Source organism: Phascolarctos cinereus, unplaced genomic scaffold (assembly GCF_003287225.1).
Source record: "Phascolarctos cinereus isolate Bilbo 61053 unplaced genomic scaffold, phaCin_HiC Scaffold_726;HRSCAF=1367, whole genome shotgun sequence".
Taxonomy (NCBI): domain Eukaryota; kingdom Metazoa; phylum Chordata; class Mammalia; order Diprotodontia; family Phascolarctidae; genus Phascolarctos; species Phascolarctos cinereus.
Genome location: NW_027556098.1, coordinates 325,983,073 through 326,009,140, shown reverse-complemented (window position 1 = coordinate 326,009,140; position 26,068 = coordinate 325,983,073). Strand labels below are relative to the sequence as shown.

At 38.9% G+C, this 26,068-nt stretch overlaps 1 pseudogene; it reads left to right on the top strand.

Moving 5' to 3' along the window:
- Positions 1–22,701: 22,701 nt before the first annotated feature.
- LOC110213417 (leucine-rich repeat-containing protein 59-like) lies at positions 22,702–24,566 on the top strand (annotated as a pseudogene).
- The last annotated feature ends 1,502 nt before the right edge of the window (positions 24,567–26,068 follow it).

The window sequence follows — 26,068 nt, the reverse complement described above, 5'->3', positions numbered from 1 at the left end:
GGAAAACTGGGTTCAAATTTCAATGAATGAATGAAAAAAAAAGTATCTTCTATGTTCAATTGCTGTGTTAAATTCTAAGTATACCAATACAAAAGGCAAGATAGTTCCTTTCTCTTGAGGAACTTATATTCTAAGAGTGGATAAAATCACATATAGGGAAGTGGTGGGCAGAGAGGGATGTTTCAGTCTAGGAAGTCACAGAGATTGTGAATGGAGGTCTAGTATAATTGATATTCGCTAAGTGTTAGTGCTGAGTAAGTTAGTTAATGTCTCAGTCCCTAGGTTTTTTTCCTGTGTAATAGGGCATAATATACATATACTTGGCAGCTAGGTGGTGTAGTGGACAGACCACTTAGATTTGAATTAGGAAGACTTGAATCGGACACAGACACTTTCTAGCTATATGACCTTGGGTAGTCACCTTCTGCCTCTGTTTTTTCATCTATAAAGTGGGGATGATAATAGCCCTACCTCCCAGGGTTGTTGTGATAATAAAATGAGATTGTATTTGTAAAGCTCTTTGCAAACCTTAAACCTCTATGTAAATGCTAGCTATTATTATGATCCTAGATATTCACTTAGAAATGTTGGGACCAACACCAGTAAATCAAAATACATTAATATTCAATATACTTACCAAGCTAGGAAAAGAAGAGAAGGGAAAGACACAGTTCTTGTTGAATAAGGATCAGATATTTATCACCCAGGTGGGATGCTCACCCCTTCAGAACATACTAAGTGAAAAGATTTTCATAATCTCTCCATCCTGACACTTCAGGTGGTACCCAGATGACCCAGGATGTGATTCACAAGCAGATGCTTCCATTCACTGTATTTAAATGATACACTAACTGAACAAATACAATTTTAAGCTGAACAGAAAGTATACCATGGTTTAAAAGTCCCCAAAGAACTATTGGCAGTATTTACATCAGGAACATATTATGGTGAACACACATCTGGGCTTGAATCATATTGAGTCCTCTAAGCAACGTCTAAATTCCCAGGCAAAACAATTAGCATGCTAACTAACTCAAGGCACAAATTGATTTTGGAGGAAATGAAGCTTATTAATTGACTGTTTTTTTTTTTTAAACTTTGATTCGGTTTTTTCCACCTGAAACTTTCTTTTTTCCTATTATTTATTTATTCCACTTTTCATTTGGTTTCAAATACAGTGGAACAAGCCAAATGGTAACTGGATGGAGCTTTTTTTAATGGCTACACAGGATTTCCTTCTGAGGAAAAAGGAATCCTTTCATGAAGAAGTTCAAGAGCATGTGGCCCTTTGGATAGAGAGATGGTCATAAATCATGAAGGTGTAGGTTTGAGTCTTGCTTCTGGTCCATAGAGCTGCACGATCTTGGATAAAGATACTTAACCCCTTGGTGTCCTGAACAACATTCTGAGATTCTAAGTTGAAGAGTAGGTGCTATTTATTGTCTCATTTAGGGGGAAAACCAACAAAATAATCACTTTTACCTCGGCTGTATCTTGGGGGATGGTAAGAATATTTTTTTTCCTCCAGATGTTTACCTCCTTGTAGAGTGACCTTCTTTGTTTCTTCCAGAGTCTTGATTCTGAAGCTACTATACATACAGCGTCTCAAAAGATCTTGACCCTAGAAAGTCAGGGCAAGTGCTCTTATCCTCTCTTTAGAGATGAGAAAACTGCCTCTTTGAGTGTTCAATTGATTTTCCCAAGGTCACAGTGCTAGTCACCACAACACCACAACTAGTAACAACACCAATACAGCTAGGGCCACTCCATCTTCCCAGTCTCTCAGACTTACAATCTAAGAGTTATCCTCAACTCCTCATTGTCTCTCAAACCCCATATCCAATACGTTACTAATACCTGTTGGTTTCACCTTTGCAACATCTCTTGAGTATTGCTCCTTTTCTCCTTTGACACTGCCCACCACTCAAGTACAGGCCTTCATCACCTCCTGCCTGGACTATTGCAATAGCCTGCTGGTGGGCTGTCTGCCTTAAATCCCTTTCCACTTCAATCCATTCTCCATTCGGCCATTAAAGTGTGACCGCTCTTACTCAATAAACTTTAGTGACTCCTGATTGCCTCCATGATCAAATTCAAAATACTCCATAATTCAAAGCCCTTTATGACCTAGCTCCCTCATAGCTTATCAGTCCTTTTACACCTTACTATCTACCATGTACTTTTCAATTCAATTCAACACTGGCCTCCTTGTTCTATGAACAAGACCCTCTTGACTCTGGGCATCTTCTCTGACTGTCCATCATACCTAGAATGCTCTTCCTCCTCATCTGAGTCTGCTGTCTTCCTTGACTTCCTATAAGTTCCAGCTCAAATCTTATCCTCCATAGGAACTCTTCCCCAACCCCTCTTAATTTTGGTGCTGCCATCAATCTTAAGAGCATAGATCTTGAACTAAAGGGAACTTCAATGGCCAGATAGTATAACTCATTTATTTTACAAGTCAGAGAATTGAACTTCAGTGAGGTTGTTACTTACCCAAGGTCACAAAAAGTAAGTAGTAGAGTCAAGATTTGAACTAGGGTTTCCATGACTGAGTTCAATTGGAAAGTTTAATGCACTTTCCACTGCTCTCAAATCTTTGAATAAGGAGTTAGTGTTCCCACATGAAAGTCCTAGTTACAACTTGTTCTAACATAAACATAGTTTATGTAAAAATTTTCCATGAAACACCAGAATACTTTACTCTACCATGATTTTAATCTACTGCCCTTGCAGTGCTGGATTTCCAGGAAGTAATCACAGTTTGATATACAATACGATTAATGCAGAAATAAATTATATATCTTCTTCTATCCTCTTATTCACATGGTTCTATTGATTTGAATTTGCAGTAAAGGTGAAAAAAATGCTAGATTTGGAGTCAGTGATTCTGTCTGCCTTCGATCTCCTTGTCTATGAAGTGTGGGGCTTGGATCGGATGGTCTTCAAGCTCGCCTTTAGCCCTAAATACTGCGGCTTTTCCAACTCGGGGACCTCTCCAGCTACTCTGTGATCAAGTATCATCTCTGAGCGGGAGACGACCAAGTCTCCGTAATTAATCCCACCTTTCTCTTGAGTTCTAGTTCTGTTGCAAGACTCTGGATTGAACATTTTGAGCTAGTTGGCATCTGAAACTCAGCAGCTGTCCGAAATAGTACTCTTATTGATCCCCTTCCCTGCCTCATCCCAGAGCCTCCTTCTTTCCCAACTTTCTTATTACTGGAGAAGATGCCACCATCTTCCAAATCACCCAGGTGTGCCACCTTGTTATTATTCCCGATTACTTACTCTGCCACCTCACATAGCCAGTCAGTTGCCAAATCTTGTTGTTTTTGCTTCTGTATTTACTGCTACCATCCTATTTCAGGGCCTCATCACCTCTAGCTTATACCAAACCAATCCAGTGATCTTTGTTTCCTTCTTGCTCTAAACACCATCATCCCTTCCCATCTTACTTGGTAATCTCATTAGCTACGTGGGAACAATTATTATCTCTATGCAGATGACAGCTAGATCTTTGCCTGCAACTCAAGTGTCTGTATCAAGCTGCATTTTGGCTTCCCTGCCTCAAGTATCTTCATACTATGATCCATACAGTTACTAAAATAGGTAACTAATTTTCCTAAACTTCAAGCCTAAACATGGAACTTATCCCACCCTGAACCAGTTAAACTCCAATAGCTACATATTAGCTCTCAATCAAATACAAACTTTGTTAGGCATTTAAAAACTCTTTGCACTATGACCTCTTCCTCTCTTTACAATCTACTTATATATTACTGTTCTCTACATTTTCTATAGTCTAACTGTACTAGCTGGCTTGTCTTTCACACACCACTCTCAATCTCCCATCTCTGCCTTTGAATTGGCTGTTTCTCATGTCTTTTTATTCTGGATCTCTGCCTCTTAAAATTCCTTGAACGATGTAGAAATCAAGACTTATGTGAGGCACCACCTTCAGAATAAGAAATTTTCTGGTCCTAGAACTGTTAGTGAGTTTCTTTTCAGGGTTACCTTGTGTTTGATTTGTATAAGGCTGATGTATATCTCCATTGGTACACATTTCTTCCCCATTAGAATTTAAGCTCCCTGATAGCAGTGACCATTTTTTTATGTAACCAGATGTGTCACTCTACACGGCACCATCCTCCCCTTTCCTGACTCATGCCCAACCTACCCTCGTACTAACATGTCTAAGTGTTTACCTAGGATGAGGAGGTAACCATATTTACAACCATGAGACTAATTCTCTGACTCTCCCAGGATCTAGGGGTAATTTTGGTGGTGTTGAGTTTAGAAAGGCTGGAACAGGGCTGCTGAAGAGTGCCATACTCCTTAGCCACCCTTGGGAGGATGCTCAGAGTATGACTAGCAGTTCCTTTAAGTACAAAACAAACAAACACACAAAAACTACCAAGCTCCTCAAATCTGTTCTGGAACACTAAAGAGCTTCTTTGCTCCTCAAACTGTAAATAATAATATGGCCCCTTAGTCTTTTCCAGGCATTTCTTCAAATAGATGGCATTCTATTTTCTTCAATCATCCTTCAGCAAAACCGCAACCCTTCTTCCTTTTGGCTCAGCTCTCAGCAAATCTGATTCATGTCGTTCCCCCTCTATTTATTTTTCTGAAACTATTGTTGTTCAGTCATTCAGCTGTATCTGACACTGTGACCCCATGGACTATACTGTCCATGAGTTTTCTTGGCAAAGATACTGGAATGGGTTGACATTTCCGTCTCCAGTGGATTAAGGCAAACAGAGGTTGAGTGATTTGCCGAGGTAGCACAGCTAGTTAAGTGTGAGGCCAGATTTGAACTCAGGTCTTCCTGATTCCAAGCCTATCTACTAAGCCATCTAGCTGCTTCTGCTCAGATTGTAGAGAGCAGTAAAGAGCATCATAGGAAAGCTCCTGTGAGCTATCACCTTTCATAGACAATGTATAGGTGGCAGTACAGAGAAATAATGCTTTTCTCTAATCCAATAGTGCTCAACAAAAATACTTTGCTTCCAATCATCACAGTTACCAGATAAATAGCCGCAAAGCCTTCATATTTTATATTCTGCCTTCTGTAAACAGCTTACATAGCCTTCTATGTTTTTTGTCCCCAACTCTTTCTGCTTTTATTTTCATCTGTGGTCTTCTATCTGGCCTGTGGCATCACAGGAAGAGTTGAGGACAGGCCTCACATCAGGGCGTCTTCAAAACCGCAAATCATCCTAACTTACGTGAAATTCAAAAAAAAAATCAACCTTTCTTTCAGGTATGGCTCCAGTAGTCCTTATGATGATCTAATATTCTCAATTGTTTTATATATATTTGTTGTATCATTCAAAACTCTGAAAACTAGTTCTAGATCTATGATTTCTAGGATATGGTGTGAATGAAGATCTAAACAAGAAATTGAGAAGGATAATCATGACTAACATAGCCATTTTTCTAGTTAGTGTCAGAGACCAATTAAAGCTTGGTCTTCTGACTTGAAGACCAATGGCCTTTCCTTGAGACTATGATGCAACCCGTCTGCTACAGTCTAGGAAAAAAACTATCAGTATCACTAGGCCCTTATCTTAGTTCTACCTTCCAAATATGTTAAAACTATCTGAGTGATTAGAACTACAATCAGAAATGAAGATGGGCACCTGATTAAAATGCAGCTCTTTTGCTAATGCTACTTAGGAAACTCTCCTATGCATGCCACAAATTAAACTGGGAATATTCTGCTAGATTACTTCTCACAACCAAATGATTTTCTCAAGTGTAAAGCTGGCATCTGAGAACCTCACTTTTTTTCCCTTTCCCCTGGCACATTTGGGGCTGAAATCTGCAAGCAGTAATTACTAAGAAATGAATATCCATGGTGCTCGCGTCTGTTCCTGTGCCCCAGAGTGTGTGACTCGCATCTGCAAAATTACCAACATCTTCCAGCATCACTCAAAAGCTGGCCAGGTTGATTTGGAATCTCTCAATGGGTGATCAGCCTGCAGCAACAATGGCCAGAGCCCCTTTCATTAAACTAACTTCCAGCAGTAAAAGGTGACCCCCACATCTGACTATGTTGTATGCTCTGTGTTCTCCTCCCTCCTAAATCTCCTTTGGGAGTCAGCTGCTGATGTTTTCCCTGACACAGTCTATCCAGGCTGCTTGGCAGTCAGCGTCTCCCTAGTGGGCTTAGTAAATATTCTTCCTTCCGTTTAATCTTTTCGTCTAAGCTGTAAATGCGATGGAAATCCATTTTCATGGTGCTTTCTGTGCTGTTTAGAGTGAGTTTCCAAGTTGGTAAATTTGTCAGTAATTATTTTCTGTTTAACTTTTACTCCCTCACTGTAGGTGAGGTGGCTGGGCACCTTTCTCACTGCTAATGTACTTCAGCCCCAGTTAGAGGCTGATTAGTTTGTTGGCAGAGATGGGAGGCCTTAGTTTTGGGTACTTCCTGAGGATTGCTGGATAGGAAAGTGATATAGTATATGTTATTCATTACTAAGGAAGGGAAATAGAGCCTAGAATAAAGTTTGCACTGATGCTTTGACACACCAATACCTAACTGAAATAAAATTATGTACTCAGAGCTAATATGGTGCTGTGGAGAATGCCCTGGCAAAGAGTCTACATTTAATGTAAATGGGATACTAGTTATAGAATATATTCATTTTGATTCAAAGCTCTTTCTACTAATTATCCCATTTGAGCCTTTCCCTATGAGAGAAATCATGCAACTCTTGAAAGGATGCCTGTAGAAGTAGAATGTGCCATTTCTGAGATGACCATTATGTTCTCATAATTTTTGGTGCCACATATAGTCTGGAGAGAGGGTCCCAAATATCCTGCCCCAAGAAGCTTCACAGGGACATTCAACAAGGTGGTCTATCTGAGGTGGGAGATTTTGAAATGAGTGCTGGAGAAACCAGGAAGGTGAAATTACTTAATTAACAAGCATTTTTCAATACCCACAATTTGCCAGTTGATGGCAAATAATCTCTGTTTTCCAGGGACTTAAATTCTAAGGAAAATGGGGAAATAAGGGAGGAAAGGGGAAGAAAATAGGGAGAAGGAAATGGTCATAGCTGCTTCTGTATGTATTTTACCAAGATTCACAGAAACGAAGTTTTTCCTTTTTCTGCCTCCAATGCTGGCCTTCTGGGCTCCATCACAACATAACTATAACAGCCCGTTGAGGTTTCCCCATACCTACTCATTCTGGCTTTTGGACTCCAAGATAGCCTCATCTTGGGAAACCTTCAAGTCTCAGTTAAAGTCCCATCTTCTGCATGAAATCTTTCCTAGTACTCTTTAATCTTAGTGCCTTCCCTTGTGTAGTACCCCCAGTTTATCCTGTATGAATATTGTCTGTGTGTAGTTCCTTGCATGTAGCCTCTCCCATTAGTCTGAGAGCTCCTTGGGAGCAGGGATTGGGTTTTTTGCTCTTCCCTTTTTTGTGCTCTCAGCTCTTAGCACAGTCCCTGACCCTTCATAGCAGCTTAATGAATACTTGTTAAGTGACTGATTGGTCATGATTTTACCCCCTTTGTCTTAGATAGCAGTGCTAGAATCTTGTGAACTCATCTGCTTAGTGGTGAGAAACAACAATGAACTGAGGGAGCATGATACAGTGGTAAATACCCTGGCTCCTGAGTCAGAGCCAGGCTCTGGTTCAGTTATTGGCTCTGACACTTAATGGACTTTGAATGGGGCAAGTCATTCAACCTTGCTGGGCCTTGGTTTTCTCATCTGAAAAATGAAGAGGCTAGATTAGATGACCTCTGAGGTCCCTTCTACCTTCAGCTCAATGAGCTTACAGCTCATGATCTTATGACTCAATAAATAAGGTATAGCACCATCATCACCACCATGCAAAGAAGTTGCCAGAATGCCATTTCTGGCTTTCTTAGATTGGGTACCGAGCTCATACCCATAGCAGGGAGATAGAGTCTAAAGGTGGGAAACAAATCACAACCATTTGTCTTTAGAGGTTGGAAAGGCATCCACGGTTTGGAAGTTGTTCATTGTTGAATGTATTTTCCTGCATTTCTAGTTTAAGTATGAGAAGCAGTGTGGTATAATTGATAGGTAGTGGTCCTTGAAGCCAGCAAGTCCTGGGTTCAAGTCCTGCCTCTGACACATACTAGCTCTGTGAACTTGAGAAAGAAGAATATACATTGTAGGAAAAGTGATGATATGTATTGGTGCAGGGAGTTTCCTCCCCTGAAAGTTCCCTGATCCAATGAAATCACAGGTTCATTCCTTATCTGGTTTAAGGAAATTATATTTTTTTCATCACTTATTATGTCTTGTAATTAATATTGGCTACTCATGAGGAACAGACTTTGAGAAGAAAAAAGAATCATGGAATCATGGAGTAGTAAATATTGGCAATATAAACTCAAACTAGTAACTTGTTTAAGATTTTGCAGTTAGGAAATGGTAGAAACCTGTAATACTCAAATACAGATATTCTGACTCCAACTCTAGCTATCTTTACATAATAATTGCCATCCTTGCTCATCTTATTTATTCAGAGCTAGAGAACCATGGATTTATAGATCCTATACTAAGTCTTAAGTCTGAGTGACAAAATACAGCTCTTAAGAGGAACTAGGTCTTTTTACTTTTTTACCATTTTTTTCTGTAATCCATCTTGTCTGTTCCCTTCCCCTTCCCTCTCAATGTAAAATATAGTATTGAGGGGAACTTCCTTCTAAAACAGATAAAATTAGATGATTTTTGAAAGAATGAAACACTTTTGTTCTTGAGCTCCTCTAAAAATGACATATCTTACAAATTAAAGATAGGTCAATGATGTCCCACATCAATTAATTTAATACATGATAAGAAGTGCTCTTGGTGAAGAAACACCAAAGATGTGTCAGAAATATGACAGGAGATAATGAGATCCAAGTGATGAAATGAACGTATGTCTCTGCAGATGACAATAGTGTTCACCTGAGAAAGCAAGATAATAAACAGTATGTTTAGGACCACTTTTAAAAAATTCATCAATCACAGGGTGAATATGTTGCCTGGCTTAAAATATTTCCATCACTTAAAAGCCTGGGAGGGAAAAGGAAGAGAAATAATCATCGTGGCCTATGAGGAAATGAATGAAGGGGAAAGGATTTATTAAATGCTCATCATGTATAAAGAAAAAGAAAAGAGAAGTTTAATGACAATAACAGTGATTCAGTCAATCAAAACCATTTATTGCCACCTGCTATGTGCCAGGCACTATGCTGTTTATCATATAATGATAGAAGTGAAGCAGTACCTGTCTCAAAGATAGCTTATATTCTCTCAGAAATGAAGCAGCTAGGATAGAGAACACTGGATTTGGAGTCAGGATAGAAATATTGTCTCCCATTTTATATGCTTTATCTTCCATCAGCATTCATGAATGTGAATACCTAGGATAAGCTGAAAATCTCATCATCATGCTGATTAACCTGTACCAGGTACCCTCTGGTAGGAACCCCACCTGCTCCCACATTTCAGCTTCCTTTTTTACATTGTCTTCTCTCATTAGACTGTAAGTACCTTGAGGACAGGAACTGTTCTTATTTATATCCCCATTGTTTAGCATGGTGTCTGGCCCGTGGTGGGAGCTTAATACACACTTATTGAATTGAATTATAGAAAAAGATAAAGGTTTGGAGAGATAAAGTGACTTGCCTATAGTCATATACATCTAATAAATGTGTGTTCCTGGACTTGAACCTAGGTTTCCTAACACCAGGTCCAACAATCTTTCCATTATTCAATGCTACTTCTAAAAATCCAACATGGAGACCACTAAAATGAAGTTATTAGGCAGAAGAAGATGGTTTTTGATTCCTGAAGTCAGTGCTGCTAATTCTGGTGGGTGGTTATATTGATACATCGGAAAGCAATGGGATTGGTCGTTTAGTATCTTGGGCATAGGGTTTGTACTTACTGCAGAAGATTGCCAAGTACTTAAGTAGGTAGGCATTTGCACTTGTTCATAGGAAGATTGCTAGGCTGATTGGTTAGTGGTAGGTGGGTTAGTAGATGGTAGTAAATAAAATTATGCAACTGGTGAAATTACCTTTAAGTATTTCTCAATCTTTTTCTTCTCTTGAGGAACCAAATCTCTAATAGAATCATGCTGTAATTCAACATTCTGGCTTCCCAGGTCCTGCCATGGTAGCACCCTACCTTTGCCTTCAATGTATTAAAAAGGATTCAAAAAGGGATTGATAGGTTAGGTCATTGAAATGAATTAAATAAGATGAAATTAATGGGAATAAATGCAAAGTTTAGCTTTGGGTTCAGAAATATTAAGTGAGTGGGGAAGGTGCCACTAAGTAGCAGTTTGAGAATGATTTCAGGATTTAAAACCAGTGTGACAACCATGTGATATAACAATCATGAAAGCTAGTGTGTATTTTGGCTACACTGAGAGGTATTACTTCTTGGATTTTTTTTTTGAGGCAATGGGGTTAAGTGACTTGCCCAGGGTCACATAGCTAGTAAGTGTCTGAGGTTGGATTTGAACTCAGATCCCCCTGACTCCAGGTCTAGTGTTCTATCCATTGTGCCACCTAGCTGCCCCTATAATTTTTAAAAATTTTTTTTTTGGGGGGGTGGTATCACTTCTTGGCATAAGAGAATAGCCCCTTCCTACTCCACTCTGGTCCAATCATCTAGAATATTGTATTTAGTGCTGGGCATCCCATTTTAGGAAGGACAGGACATTGATTATTGGAGAGTGTTCAGAGGAGGACAACCAAGGATGGTGAAAGATCTTGAATTCATGCCATATGAAGATGAGTTGAAGGAACTGAGGGATACTTATCCTGGAGGGAGGAAGGCTTGGGAGAATGGGACACAATAACTATCTCTGAGTATTTGTTTGAAGGGTTGTCATGAGACATTAGACTTTTTCTTTTTGGTCTCAGAATGAAAAACTAGGAGTGAAAGAGAAGTTGTAAAGAAGCATTAAAACAAAAGCAAAATCAAACCAAAAACAAGCTTCCTAACAATTACAGTTGTCTCAAAATAGAATTTGCTCTCTCAGGAAGTAGTAGGTTGCCCTTTGCTAGAGGTGTTCAAGAAAACGCTATATGATCACTTGTTGGGTATGCTGGTTAGGGATTCTAGGTTAGACTAGCTCCCTATCTAGCCTCCAAGGCCCCTTTGAACCCTGAGATTCTGTGATTATATCTCTTTCAAAATAAAACTGCCCTGAATATCTAAATGTCAACTATTAATAGTATCAATATAGCCAGAAAGTGCATTTGGGTACTGAAAATATAAGGAAAAGGGCTTTAAAAATTGCATATATGCAAGGCAAATTTGAGGCATTATTGGGCATTTTGATTCTTAGGTGGTTCTGTGAACTTCTAAGTAAGGTTTGTTATACTGAGGATTTAAAAAAAATACAAGTCACTGCTTAGGAGTATACAGAATGGTCAGGGTGGCAAAGAAAGCAGTGAATTGTTAGTGTCAATTGGGATGATTTATTGAAGTGAAATAATGAGAAGTCCTTGAACTTTATTTCAAAGGTTTAAATTCCTTCTCAATTTAAGAGTGGCATTATACATCAAATCTACAAAAATGTGGTTGAGACATTTGAAGTTGGATTTAACTAAGCTGGATATTTTTATTAGATACGATTTGCATTATTTGAAACATTCACATTATCAGACCCAGTTACTCACCTGAAAATTTCAGCTGCAGCTACTTCTCAAGAAATGTGGTGGATTTCTCTTTATCTTTGTTTATCCTTGTCATCTCTTTATCTTTGTTTGACCACCTGGAATGCTTGCTGCCTGTTGTATTCTATCAGTAGTTGACAGCCATCTCAGCAGAGGTTGGGATGTCTGCAACGCAGCTGTAGCAGACTGTATACAACACCCCATGGATCATAGCTATAGCCACAACCATGAACCACCTTCACATGTATGCATGCATGCTTGTTCTGATCTCAAAACAAGAAGATACCTGCTGAGTAGCCTAGCCATGGAGATTTCCCTGTTACTAGTAATTCTGAAGGGCAACTTCCCAACTTTGCTTTTGGGGTAGTCTGAGGAGGTAGGAGTGGAGGAGTGATCATAATTCTCTTTCAGTGGATGGAACAACTGAGCTTGTGCTGGCCCTCTTACCTTGAAGAATTCCACCCATGTAGTACCTAGTGTTTGGCCCAACTCTGACTCTAATTACTTTTCCCAGTGTGCCAGGCATTGGTTCAGGATAATATATTCTCATTTATGTCTCTGTGAGAGTGAAGAACCCTTGTAAGTGTATGGCCTCTTCTTGTTCCATTGAATATTTATGATTGATAGGAGTGAGTTGGCGGCATCTTTTTCTTCTCAGTTCAGCACTTTATGTAGAACGATTTCTACTTCTCTTTATTTTTACACAATGTGAGTTAGCACTGTGCTCCATATATATGTATACAGGATACATATTATTTATTACAACAAGTGTATAGATGTATGCAAAATACACATGTGTGTATTGAGTGTATGTATAGAGTATATTGAGTCACACAATAATATAAACTTCCAATGAAATGTTGTGAGAGTAAGAGTAGAGGCAGATTTACAGGTGTGGGGCAAATAGAAATTTTCCATGAAGATGTCTTATGTGGTACCATGTTATGGATCCCAGGATTGGGTGGGAAAGGGAGGTTAGCAATGAAACTGTACTTTTGAAAGGCGAGAAAGAAAGACACAGATTGTATCTGACATACTATGGTATGAAATCTCATTCATGTGATAACAACATGTACACATTTGAATACCCACACAATATTTGCTTGGAGTATTAACAGATTGGTAAAAATCCAGTCAAGGTATTTAACTAACTAACTAACTAAGTCTGAGTTAGCCACGAAATAGTGTTTTACTTGAGCCTAGGCCTCTTTCAATCAATCCTTGCACCTGTGTCCTCCCAGGCTCAGAATGGTAGTGGCCACTTCTGTTCTTTATTTGCCTAGAAACACTCTTGTAGACCCTGGCTATCGTGAGTTCTACTGTTGGGAATAAAATGGTTCTATTAAACCATGGAATATAGTTAAATTTTGACTTCAGCCCCTACCACTTAGAGGGTAATTCACTCTCTCATATCTCTTCCCTTAGAATGAATAAATTTAGAAATTTATTGTATTGGTTAGGCATGGAAAATGTCAAACTCTGGAGGCTTAGTGAATTGGCAAAAGGATCCATGTGGGAGATAACATATGAATTGAGTTTTGAACACTAGGTAAGAGTTCAACTGGTGAGGAGAAATAGAAGCTTCTAACTGCAGACATCATGAAAACACAAGAAAGACTATAACTGTATAAATTGATGCAAACAGTTAAATATTGACTACTACAATATAAATGGAAAGAACAGCAACAACAAAAAATAGAAACTGAACACCATTGAATTATAGCGACCAACCTTGCCCTCAAGCACGAGATATGAGAGGACACATCCCTTTAATTCTTTTTTTTTTTTAGGCATTTGGGGTTAAGTGACTTGCCCAAGGTCACACAGCTAGTAAGTATCAAGTCTGAGGCCTTATTTGAACTCAGATCCTCCTGAATTCAGGGCCGGTGCTCTATCCACTGCACCATCTAGCTGCCCTCTCTTTAAGAGATTGGAGAAAATTTACAGAGATTGGGGAAAATAGGTGTCAAACTCGGCTTACAACATTAGACTCCTTTTCAAGTCAAGAAACATTTATTGAGAACTTACTATGTGTCAGGTACTATGCTAAGTTCTAGGGGTAGAAAGAAAAGCAAGAACAGTCCTTGACCTCATGGGCCTGACAAGTAAGTGTGTAAACACTCTTCACAAACAAGATACATACAAGGATGAATTGGTGATAGTCCCAGAGGAAGGCATTAACATTATGAAGGGCCAGGAAAGGCTTCCTGCAGAATGTAGCATTTTACCTGAGAATTGAAGGCATCCTGGAAAGCAAGGATGGAGAGACAAGGAGGACATTCCAGGCATGGGGCTCAGCCAGTAGAATGACATAGAGTTGGGAGATCCAGTGTCTTGTGAGAGGAGCAACATGGAGGCCAGTATCACTGTATCACAGAGTATGGGGTGGGGGGAGTAAGGTACAAGAAGAGTTAAACAGTAGTGTTAGGAGAATGGGACAGGCCATGAAGGGCTTTAAAAATCAAATGGAGGTTTTTATATTTGATTCTGGAGGTGACAGAGAACAAATGGAATTTATTAAGTAGCGGGGGGGAGGGTCATTCAAGCCGAGGTCTTCGTGACTCCAAGTCCAATACCCTCACCAATGGGCCAGCTAGCTGCAAGTCTCAAGTTTGTCACTCATTAGTTATGAACATGAGTAAGTCGGTTTTATCTCTCTTGGTCTCATTTTCTTCTTCTGTAAAATGAGAGGATTGAACTAAATGATTTTTAGTATTCTTCCATATTCATGATCTTATGTTAGGGCCAGAAGGATATCTTTGTCTTCCTTTCACCTGGAGAACATTTCACAAGACCTTGCTCATGGGAGGGAGTCAATAAATCTTTGTCAAATGAATGATTAAATAGAAGAATGAATTCAGGTGATTTATTTCTTATTTCTAATAAGATGAATGCTAAAATCATAATTTTTGCTTCCATTTGTATAACACACATTGTTTCATTTGATCCTCATCTCATCCCTAGAATTTAGGTAGTCCATGTTTTTATTGTCCTCATTTTATAAATGAGAAAATTGGGATTCATTGATGTGAGGTGAATAACACAGAAAATAAGGGGCAGAGCCAATATTTGAATTCAAGCCTTATTCCTAGTTCAGTGTTTTTCCCAGTATAACATACCACTTCCTATTATAGTTAGCAGGGACTCAAGAATAAAGCTATTGAAATACAACAGAAGAATACAGTCCTATACCCTTAATGATTCCATGTTTGGGTTTAAAGGTTGTTCTTGTATCTTATTGCATGTCTGCTCCAAACACATGCAATTAATTCCTCTTTGCCTTTTTATGTTTTCATTAGCAGCAGTGAAAACCAATGCTCGAAGGGGAACATTTTATGCCTTTGATTATTACAATATGCTCAGACCAACTCAATTGAGGGAGTTCATTAATTTTCTTGATTAATTCCTCTTACCTTTATTGATGTTCAAAGACATTTTATCATTTCTGGTGATTTAATGCACTAGTCTGGACTGCAGACTTTTTTTTTTCCCCACTGGCTCCCTTTCCTAATGAAACCAACTTGTAAGAATGAGCCTAAGGGCAAACAACCTTTGTAGGTAAAAGATTTTTAGCTATCCACAGGGCTTTGCAGAGCTATAGGCCATAAAACTTTCCTTCCTCCTCAGTGGGTCATGGGACAAGGAAAGACATAGCAAGAGAGGGGTAACAGAACATCTGAGTAAGGTGTGGGTTGTGGATGCTTACATTCCTTCCAAATCTGGAACTGGGTAGTTCTCCCTTAAATCTCAAGGGCAGGCAGGTGAGTAGAAAATAAAAGAATGCTCCTTTATTCAAACACAGTTGGAAATGTTTTTTCCTTGTTTCCAATCCTCCCCCAAAGGAGTTTAGTTTAATTTAGGGCTTTCATATCAGTATCTTATCTAATTTTCTGGTGGATTATATCTGTAGCATCTGTAAGTTCCTACATCTGGCACAGGAAATTCTCTATACTGATGTAGGTCAGCATCTTTCTGCAACTTGTAGATTTATAGTTTTCTTGTGCTATTGAGAGGTTAAAGGTCACAGTCAGTATGTGTCAGAGGCCAGTTTTCTGTCCACTGCTCCATGCCACCATTCCATTTCTCATCTTTAATGAATGACTTCATAGTGATTTAAGGCAAATTATTTTTTCCTGGAATGTTGAATGGGTCATCTATGGAAAATTAAGAGAAAGACATAGGCAACAACTATACAACATGAGAAGTCATGGAAGGGTTTCACTCTGCGTGAGTAGAGAGAAATACCACACCAATGGTATCAAAGATACATTGAGTTATTGAAATAAGCTTCTTTTATAGAAGTGCTGCCCTGCTACCTCATTTGGAGGACATGGTGACACTGGGGGCTCAAAAGCTATGTCAGCAGACCACTAGCTGTATAAGTTGAGTCCAATTAAAGCATAAAAGTAGAAAAGGCCAGCTTGTTGACTTAGGGTGAGCCTAGCTCAGATGTTATTTACTAGTTGATAATTTTTTTTTTCAGGCACAACCCCTCATAAAGACCATCTCTGAAAGAGTGGAGGATCTGCAATCTAAAGCAGAAGAGTACCCATGCTGATGACAGCATGATCTTTGCAATATTAAAATATATAAAATCATGGGATCATAGATTTTAAAGACAGAAGGACTGTTCAGAGCCAGCCAGTCCAAACCCTCATTTCATAGTAGAGTAAACCAAAGGCTACAGAGGTGAAGTGATTTGTACTAGGATACATAGGTATTGAATAGCAGGATCAAGATTTGAATTTTGACTCCAAATAGAGTGCCGTAATGCTTTTTTATGCTTACCTTTGACTTAATTCAGGAAGGACATTGGGTTGCTTCTTCTTGTCAGGCACCTCATTTTGGCTCGAAGTTAGGGTCATAAGGCCAAGGCTTAGACTTTTTGGAAGAGAGACTGCACTGTTTTATTTGACATGACTGTAGCAAGTGTACACTGACTTCTGTTCAGGCACAAACAGACATGCCCACACATACAAAACGAAAATCATCCTTTGAAAAAAAAATCCCTAAATTCCTGATTATGATTCTTCTGTTTCCATTCCACCATGTACAGGCAGATCCTTCACACTACATATTACATCATTTCAAAGAACTTTAGAATTATAGGCTCATTAGCTCAGAACCTCTGCAGGTAAAATGAAATGAAAGAGAAAAAGGTAAACATTTTCTTTGCAAATGCTCAGAGCATGCATAATAGTATTATTGGATTTGAATTACATGATTTCAAAGATTCAGATGGGGAGTATCTGACATAAGACTGAGCCAGCAAAAAAAATCAGAAGGCTTAAAATTGCAGAATTGGATTGAGAGTCTATGTTAACACTAGGCAGACCAAAGTGGGAGGAAAGAAGGTGGTGGTTCCTGGGGATTAGCTTCAATTTGTTCAGGGAAGTTCTATCAATAGTTGGGCTGACACAGCAGGAATGGTACGAACAGAACAAAGTCAAGGACATGTATGGGGAGGCAGGTGGTTTGGGGATATAGCAGAATAGACCTCCAGGCAGTTACAGAGGAGTAGATCAAGACATACTTTAACAGATAAGCAAGGCCAATGAGAAGGTCAAGGCTTTGATCACAAGAAATTTTAATTACTCAGATATTGATCAGAATACCTAAAAACCAAACTACAGAAGATGATAGTGGGGAGGGGTTGGGGGAAAGGGCGGGGTGACAAGGATTTCAGGGACACCATTGGCAGAATAAGCAGTTCTGCCCAGTTACTATTCTCAGTCTGTCCTAGGAAACAAGCCAACTATGATAATGAAGTTAGACTTTGGGGGATGGCAGTGACCGCAATATTATTAGACTTTAAATGCTAAGTGGAGGAAATACTGAAGGAAGTTGATTTTGAAGGAATGGGAAAAACCCCAAAGGGCTTTTGATGAGAGTTTCATAATGTAAAGGGCAAAGAAGAAATAATATTTAAAGGTGAATGGAAATGCTTCTTCCAAATCAATAAAGAAAATTAAACTTCTGTAATGATCCCAAACCAGTAATACAGTCTCAAAGCCAAGCTCTGCCCTCTGATATCTACTCACTCTCTGGCCTCTTAAAGATTGCTTTTTAGCTTCTTGGTCTCACATTTTTGGTAGTCTTTTGGATAAACACACCTTTAAATTGAGGTCTCGCCTACATAGAGCAGTGCTACATAGGCTGAAGAGGAAAAAGGCTTCCATGTAGCCCCGGTCCTATCCAATCCTTCCGAATGTCAAAAGAATATTCCCATTGACCTCAGTGGTCTGACACAAATTCTTCAGTGGATCTCTAATATCAGCTAACCAAAGATAAATACTCATTTATCTGACATTCGAGGCCCTGAACAACTTTGTGTCTCATTACCTCCATAGGCATATCTTTCTATATACACCATGCTGTAGAGATGTTTATCTATTTTATCTACCATTTATACCTGTTCAATGTTTTTCAGCACCTATGACTTACCCAAGCTATTTCCTTTACTTAAAATATCCTTTTCTCATCCTCATTTCCTTCTTCTCCCTCCCTAGACCCCTGGTAGGTAGATGATTATCTTTTCTTCCTTGGAATTTTTTAAACATTTTCTTGTTGTTTCTCTGTATTAGAATGACAGCTTCTTGAGAGCAGGGACCACCTTTTTTTTTTCTTTTCCTTTGTATCCCCAGAACTTAGTATGGTGCTTTTTTGCATAAACACTTAATAAATACTTTTTCATTTGTTCATTCATTCATCCATTTATTCATACCTCTTGAATGTGGCACACTATTCTGCCTTAAAGTAATCATATGAGTATAATTTATCATACATATGTTATTTATTTATTATTACATATATTATGTCATATATAATGTATTAATAAAATTTAAAAAATATTTTATAGAATAATTTGACCTAAGTATGAAAAACTAAGTGGATGAAGAATACCTATTGTCCAGATTCTGCTAGGCAATTAGATGTTCAATCTTATCATTGGTGTATCTTGTCTTAGAGAGTAACTGAAGGGGCAGCTACGTGGAGCAGTGGACAGAGCACTGGCCCTGGATTCAGGAGGACCTGAGTTCAAGTCTGGCCTCAGACACATAACACTCACTAGCTGTGTGACTCTGGGCAAGTCACTTAACCCCAACTGCCTTAAAAAAAAAAAGAAAAGAAAAAAAAGAGAGTAACTGTAAATATATAATGCTCTGGGTCCATCATTTAAAGGAGCCTGTATAAGCAAGCAGCAGTGAGCACAAGAAAACTCATAGGTTTTTGCAACAGGTGCATCTTGTGATTCCCTTGCTACTTACGATGTCTGCCTAAAGAGCCTCCTCCCTTTTGCTTCTACCGGCCTCTCACACTCAAGACCTGGCAGGCATGATTCTGCCCAGAAGTACATGTACCCTGATTCTGTACTTGAAGGAAAGGGGGAGAGTGGAGGGAGGTTCAGGTAGTAGCATCATCAGGCCTAAAGGAAAGGGAACTGAAATCTATCTGGGCCAAGTTTGTCCTCCACAGAGGTTACTCAGGGCAGGAAACCAGGCCATTGATGTCCATATTCTCTAACATGAAGAGGCTGAGGCAACTTTGCAGCCCTGCCTTAAAAGTCTGTTCACAATAAAAGGGGAGGATCCAGATTATGAGCAATAGGGGAATACAAGGAAAAGGCTTTAACACCAAAGATGTCAAGAGAACAAAGTCTCAATAAAAGCCTTGTCACAAGGAAGTAAACAAAAAGAGATGAGCCTACAAACATAAGGAAGAATGAGGAGTATAACCATATATGAAACTGCAAGGTCCATGAAGGTGGGTAGGGACCATGCCTTACTTATCTATATAGTGTTCCCAGCTCCTTGTACAGTGTTCTACACACACTTGATACATGCCAAATGACTGTTTGAATGAATTAATCAACTCTTGGCTCAGGAGTAAGTAAATGTACACTTAATTAACTTTAACTAAAAAGACAGCAATAGTTACTGCTCAAACACAGGTCAAATGAGGCCTGTTTTATTTTATTTGATAAAATGCATAATAACCAAGAGATTTTAAGGAAAACCACAGTTCTTGGTAATGGGAGGATCTAAAGCAAAAGAAGCAGAAAACATTTAAAGGGATAAGTGGAGAGGAAAGAAAAAAAACTCTCAGAATATTAATTTGCAGAGCTTAATTTAATGAGAGAGAAAGGATCCCTCCAATGCATTTGTTGGAGACAGACGGGAGAAGAGAAAATTGGTTCACTGAAAAATGAGGGTAGGGAATTAGAGACAGAGAGTAAGGGGAAATTTATTTAACAGCTGTTATTTTGCATTTGTCTTTACAGATCCAAAAGAAGATAAAGAATCACTTAAAGCAGAAATCTTGTTATCTGAACCAGAGTAGATAACATTAAGGTAAGAATGAAAGGACATTTAATTCATTTCACCACAATTCAATTCAGTTCAATTCTATCCAATTCAATTCAACTCATCTTACCTACCTCAATTCAATTCATTGCTTACTCTGTCTAAAACACATTAGAAGATAAAAATGAATTAAAACAGCTTCTATCCTGAAGCTAATAATAACTCTTGTGTCTATAATGCTTTCAGATATATGCAACACTTTCCTAATAGTAACCTGGTAGGATAGGTAGGGAAATTATTGTCCTCATTTTGTAGATAAAGACCTAGTCAAATACTGCAGAACAAATATTTGTTAGAGGTGATTCAACCTTAAAGGTATATAGAAATCAATTTCTAAGATATCTCAGAGAGGGGGAAGATTTTTCTAAGAATGTATACATTCACAGATAGTAGGTCCCTCCAAAGACATATAACTGTCCCCCCACAGACCTGCTTTCTTATCTCTAATCACTAAAATATAGTCTGAGAATGGTCTGTGTACACATCAGGAATACCCTTGATGAAAACATGACAAAAGAACAGGTAGGCTATCACAATAGATTTTCTGCTGCAGCCTCGGTTTTTGTGTTCACACAACTGACTAACAGGTATAGAAGACAGAAAATCTATTTGGGGCTATTATTTAATGTCAAAGGAATTTGATTTGGCAGAACAAAATTTAGCTTCAAATATTAAGATAATGCAAAATCCTTTGATAGTTTAAAAAACATCTGTGTATTTTTGGTCATTAATGCATGGAGTATTAAAATCAAGTGAGGTAAAAATACAATTATGCCACTTTTATTATTAGTGAGGGTAGATCACAGGAAAAATGTAGTCCAGCTTTTCTGCTTCTCATCTGTTTATTTTTCTTCTAATTTCTTCTATAAATTCTGTCAAGATGAAGTTGGTAGATTTTGTTCCAAGCTCTCTTCAGGGCCATTTCTCACCCTAAACTTCTTTGGGAGGTGATACTGCTTGTATTCTTTCATCCACGATCTTATGAAAATGAACTTGTACTGTAAACAGATGTTACCCTTGGCTGCCATGTCTCTGCCTGTCAAGGAGATCAAGTTAATGCTGGTGCATCTAGTTTCTGGACTTTTATCCTATATACTTTTACAGAAACCAGAAGGCTCCATGGAAAGTAGTTCATTTAAAAAGATACTTGTCTTAAGGATGAGAGTGTCCATGGGATTAAAGGTAGGTGAGAGGATCTCTGCATGTAGAAGTTTGAAAGTTTGTTAACTACATGGGGTTTTTCATTTTCTATTGTCTTGACATTTGACCTAACAAAAGTTTATTATGAAGTAACTTCACTTGAAGTCCTTGTTTTGTTTAAAATAATAGTGTGTACACTAGGACTGTTAAACTGTAATAAGCCAGATAAGACTGACATGTACTTTATTAACTTTCTGGAAATGGATTCATTAGTTGATTCAAAAACTTATATTTAGTATATAATGTGTGCCAGCTATTGGGTCTGTATTCTTTTTATCTTTCCTTATATTTTTAACTTATTAAGAGAATGAGAGTCTCTTGCTAAGAAAAGAAAGAGCCATCAAAATATTTAGAGCAACAAACTGGACAAAGTTGATTCCTGTTGATTGAACAATAGCTAAATCAGTTGTGGTACATGAATATAAAGGAATTTAGTACAGACAGTTCTCACTTTATGGAAGTGCAGCTAGGATGTGGCAAAGGGAGGGAGCAAGGCAAGAAGTGGGCTTGTACATTGGACACATTGGACTGGGGACACAGAAGGGAGAGCAGATGGATGAACAGAGTGAGGGGGCAGGGCCAGCCACATGGGGCCCTGGCTAGAATCAAATGGAAGAGCACTGGGGGCGGGGTCAGACACACGCGGGCCTATAATGGACACAAATAGGAGAGGAAAGGTAACACAGGGGTGGGGGGAAAGACACAGAGTACCCACATGCAGACGGACAGAAGACAGACACTCGAGGGAGCCAGACACGCAGGCAGCACAGGGCAAAAATTCCCTGAGCTCTCAGTACTCTACTGTGCTCTGAGACATGTATTCAGTGAATACACAAAAACATCGAAAGACATATGAAAGTATAATAAAAAAGTAAGTAGAGACAAGAACACAATATACAAAGTGACTACTATAATGTAAATGGAATGGACAACTACCAAAAAATAATTGAAAATGAATACTGCAAAAGTATAAAGAACAATCTTGGTCCCAAAGAAGAGATATGAGAAGATATCTCTTCCCACTTCTTTGCAAAGGTGGGAGGGGGTATCCATGGACATGGAACATTGACTGTATTTTTAGACTCTTCTTGCTCTTTTAAAAATGAATTGTTTATAGATGGCAAATTTGGGTGATGTAAAAATAAGGAAATTTTGTTATTTATTTTTTAAAAAAGAAATACTCTGGCACAGTAGAACGTGCATTGGAATGGGAGTCAGACAATAATTAGGAGTCTTTTCAGTCAGAATCCATGTTGCATTGTATCTCTGGTTACCTGATATACTGAAGGTATATAACAGACTCATTTGTTTAAATTGAATTGAATTGGATGTATTTCCTGTTCAATGTGCAGCAGTTGATATTTTTGTCTTCCCTAAACTGCTAATTTCATCTTTTAGAAGATGGAAGAAACAACAAGGCAAACTATTCCTCTAAATCTGAGCAGGGCATGGTGGAAATAGCACCGACTATGGCGTCAAAGGACCTAAATTCAAATCTCAGCTCTGCTGCTTACTACAAGTGCGACCTCGTGGAAAGCCACATACATGCCTCTTGTGTGTCAGTTTCTTTATCTATAAAATTAGGGGGCTGGTAACCTTAAAAGTTTTCAAGGATATCCATGCAAATCTTATAATACAATCTACAAGGGAGAAATTTTTTTGCTATTTTTTTTAAAGATAAGTTATAGGCATAAACCTTCCCATTTACTTCAGTGCCAACCAAATCTATCAGATTATTATGGATTTCTTCTTTTACTTAAACTGTATAAATCTTTCCAGGAGAGTTTTTTTTTTTAAAGTTGGTTTTATATGTTCACATCCTCTTCCTTCCCCCTAAAATGGAGATACAAGAGCTCAGGTACTTGAGAACGAATGTATGAAAGTGATTAAGGTCCTGTAAGAATAGTGTCAGTATGGCTAAATTCCAATATAAGCTGATACTTAAGGCAGCAGATATACTTGGGACAAGTGGAAGATCAATAAGATTCCTATTTGAGGTAGATGGAACAATGAAGATAGATGAAGAGACAGAACTACTCGACTCTTATTTCTGTTTATTAAGGAAAAGAATCTTCAGACAGGGAAGGACAGACCAAAAATGGTTCGAATGGAATTGAAGGATAAGCTAGGAAATGGTAGTAGACAACAATGATGGTCTCTGTGAGTTCAAGTCACCAATGCTGGATGAATCTATGGTTTTTGATATTGTAAGAGCTTACTGAAGTACTGTAGGTTGATTTTTCAAGAATCAGAAAATGAAATACATGTTGTTCAGTCATTTTCAGTAGTGTTTGACTCTGTGACTCCATTTGGGGTTTTCTTGGCAAAGATAGTGGAGTGGTTTGCCATTTCCTTCTCCAGCTCATTTTACAGATGGAGAAACAGATGAAGAAGCCTCACAGAGCACTAGCGAGCGTGCCTGCCACTCTCCTCTGACAGAGCCCTTGTACACTGGCTGCCCCTTTCTACTCTCCACACTTCAGAGCCGTGGCCCAGAGCGGGGTCAAGGGGACCACCCTGTGCTACAAACACAGGTGAAACTGAACTTGAGTAAAACTTGCCTGCAGCATCTGTCTGCTGACTTTGGCTCTCGGGTCAACCTAACAGCACCTGAACCTCCTCAACAATAGGCTTTTTACCCTGCCTGAGCTTTGCTCGGTTTAAGAACGTGAAATAGCTAACGATCGCTTGGACGAGAAGCAGCATAAGCAGAGTGCCATCAGGGCACGAATGTTGCTCAGGCTGATCAAGAGTGAGAGAAGCAAAGGCAGCTGGAGGTTGAGCCAGAAACAGAGAAAACAGAACAAAACAAAACAAAACAACAAAAACATGGGGACAAGCAGCAGGACAAGAAAGGCCAAAAACAAGAAGCGAGAAAGGAGAAAGCAGAGGAGAAGGAACCGTTGGAGAAAAGCAGCTAATAAGAAGGAACAAAGAGAAGAAACCCAAGAGAGACTCATCAGCCTGCAAAGGCCAAGTCTGCTTTCTGCTCTGTTAAGTCTAGCTCCCAAAAGCACCCCTGGTTCTGGGCTTTTTAATTTTTTTTTTTTTAAGCAATTGGGGTTAAGTGACTTGCCCATGGTCACACAGCTAGCAAGTGTCAAGCATTTGGTCTGAGACCGGCTCAGGTCCTCCTGCCCCTTCTGGGCTTTCTTAAAGCTGCTGTGAATGGTGCTCCTCTGGGACACCAGGAGTTTTGGTTGCCTGTCAGGTGACAGATCCACAGTGGCAGCCTTTGTACAGTAATGTGAACACCTTCTATAAGAATGTTGTCTATGGGCTTTGTAGCCACGAAATGCTGCAGCAAGTCTTACAGACAAACTTTCAGCAATAAGTGTGTCATCAGCATTGGCTGCCTCATCATCTGTGGAACTAGGATTGCTATGGAATTGTGTTCTGCCAGACACTAACTTTCATAGCATTTGACCCACTTGTCACCACCAACTGGCAATCAATCAGTTTGTGAGACACCCATTTTTATGCTGTAGGAGATCCATGTTAGAACTTGCCTCTATTACTTATACAAAATTGTGTTCCCTGTAGATTTAGAAAATGGGAAGGGGTGGGTGGTGGATGGAGCAGTAGTCTGCATGCCTAAAGGGATAAGCTAGAGGGGACAACAACATTCCCTTTTCTAGTCCAGGTATCCAAAACTATGAAAAGATGACGCGTGTTTTTACTAAATTATCAGCTGTCTCCACATACAAAAGAAGTGACTTGCCAGGGTCATATAGCTAGTAACTGTCTGAGGCTAGATTTGAACTCAAGAGAATAACTTTTCCTGACTTCAGGCCCAGGACTCTATTCACTGCACTACCTAGCTACCTTTCATGAAATGGAATTGGGGAAATATGTTCCATATTTTCAAAAATAGGAAGATAAATACTTCAAACAGTGAACAAGTTTTTATAATATAATGTCCCAATAAAATTCTAGTATTGATTACCAAATGGATATTTTATTAAAAAAAAAAACCTTAGGGGGAAAGGCAATAATTTTGAACTAGCATGACTGGTTTTTTAATTTGTTTTTGCTTTTTGGTAAGGCAATTGGGGTTAAGTGACTTGCCCAGGGTCACACAGCTAGTAAGTGTTAAGTGTCTGGTCTGAGGTCACATTTGAACGCAGCTCCTCCTGACTCTAGGGCTGGTGCTCTATCCACTGCGCCACCTAGCTGCCTCAGCATGGCTTCATTAAAAACAAAGTCATGCCACACTAACCTTTTCATTCTTTTTCTTCCTTCCTTCCCTCCTTCCTTCTTTCTTTCCTTCCTTTGTTCCTTTTTCTTTCTTTCTTTCCTTCTTTCTTTCCTTCTTTCTTTCTTTCTTTCTTCTTTCTTTCTTTCTTTCTTTCTTTCTTTCTTTCTTTCTTTCTTTCTTTCTTTCTTCCTTCCTTCCTTCCTTCCTTCCTTCCTTCCTTCTTTCTCTCTTTCCTTCTCTCTCTCTCTCCCTCTCTCTCTCCCTTTCTTTCTTTTTCTCTTTCTTTCTTTCTTTCTTTCTTTCTTTCTTTCTTTCTTTCTTTCTTTCTTTCTTTCTTTCTTTCCTTCCTTCCTTCCTTCCTTCCTTCCTTCCTTCCTTCCTTCTTTCCTTCCTTCCTTCCTTCCTTCCTTCCTTCCTTCCTTCCTTCCTTCCTTCCTTCCTTCTTTCTTTCTTCTTTCTTTCTTTCTTTCTTTCTTTCTTTCTTTCTTCTTCTTTCTTTCTTCTTCTTCCTTCCTTCTTTCTCTCTTTCCTTCTCTCTCTCTTTTTCTTTCTTTCTTTTTCTCTTTCTTTTCTTTCCTTCCTTCCTTCCTTCTTTCTCTCTTTCCTTCTCTCTCTCTCTCTCTTTCTTTCTTTCTTTC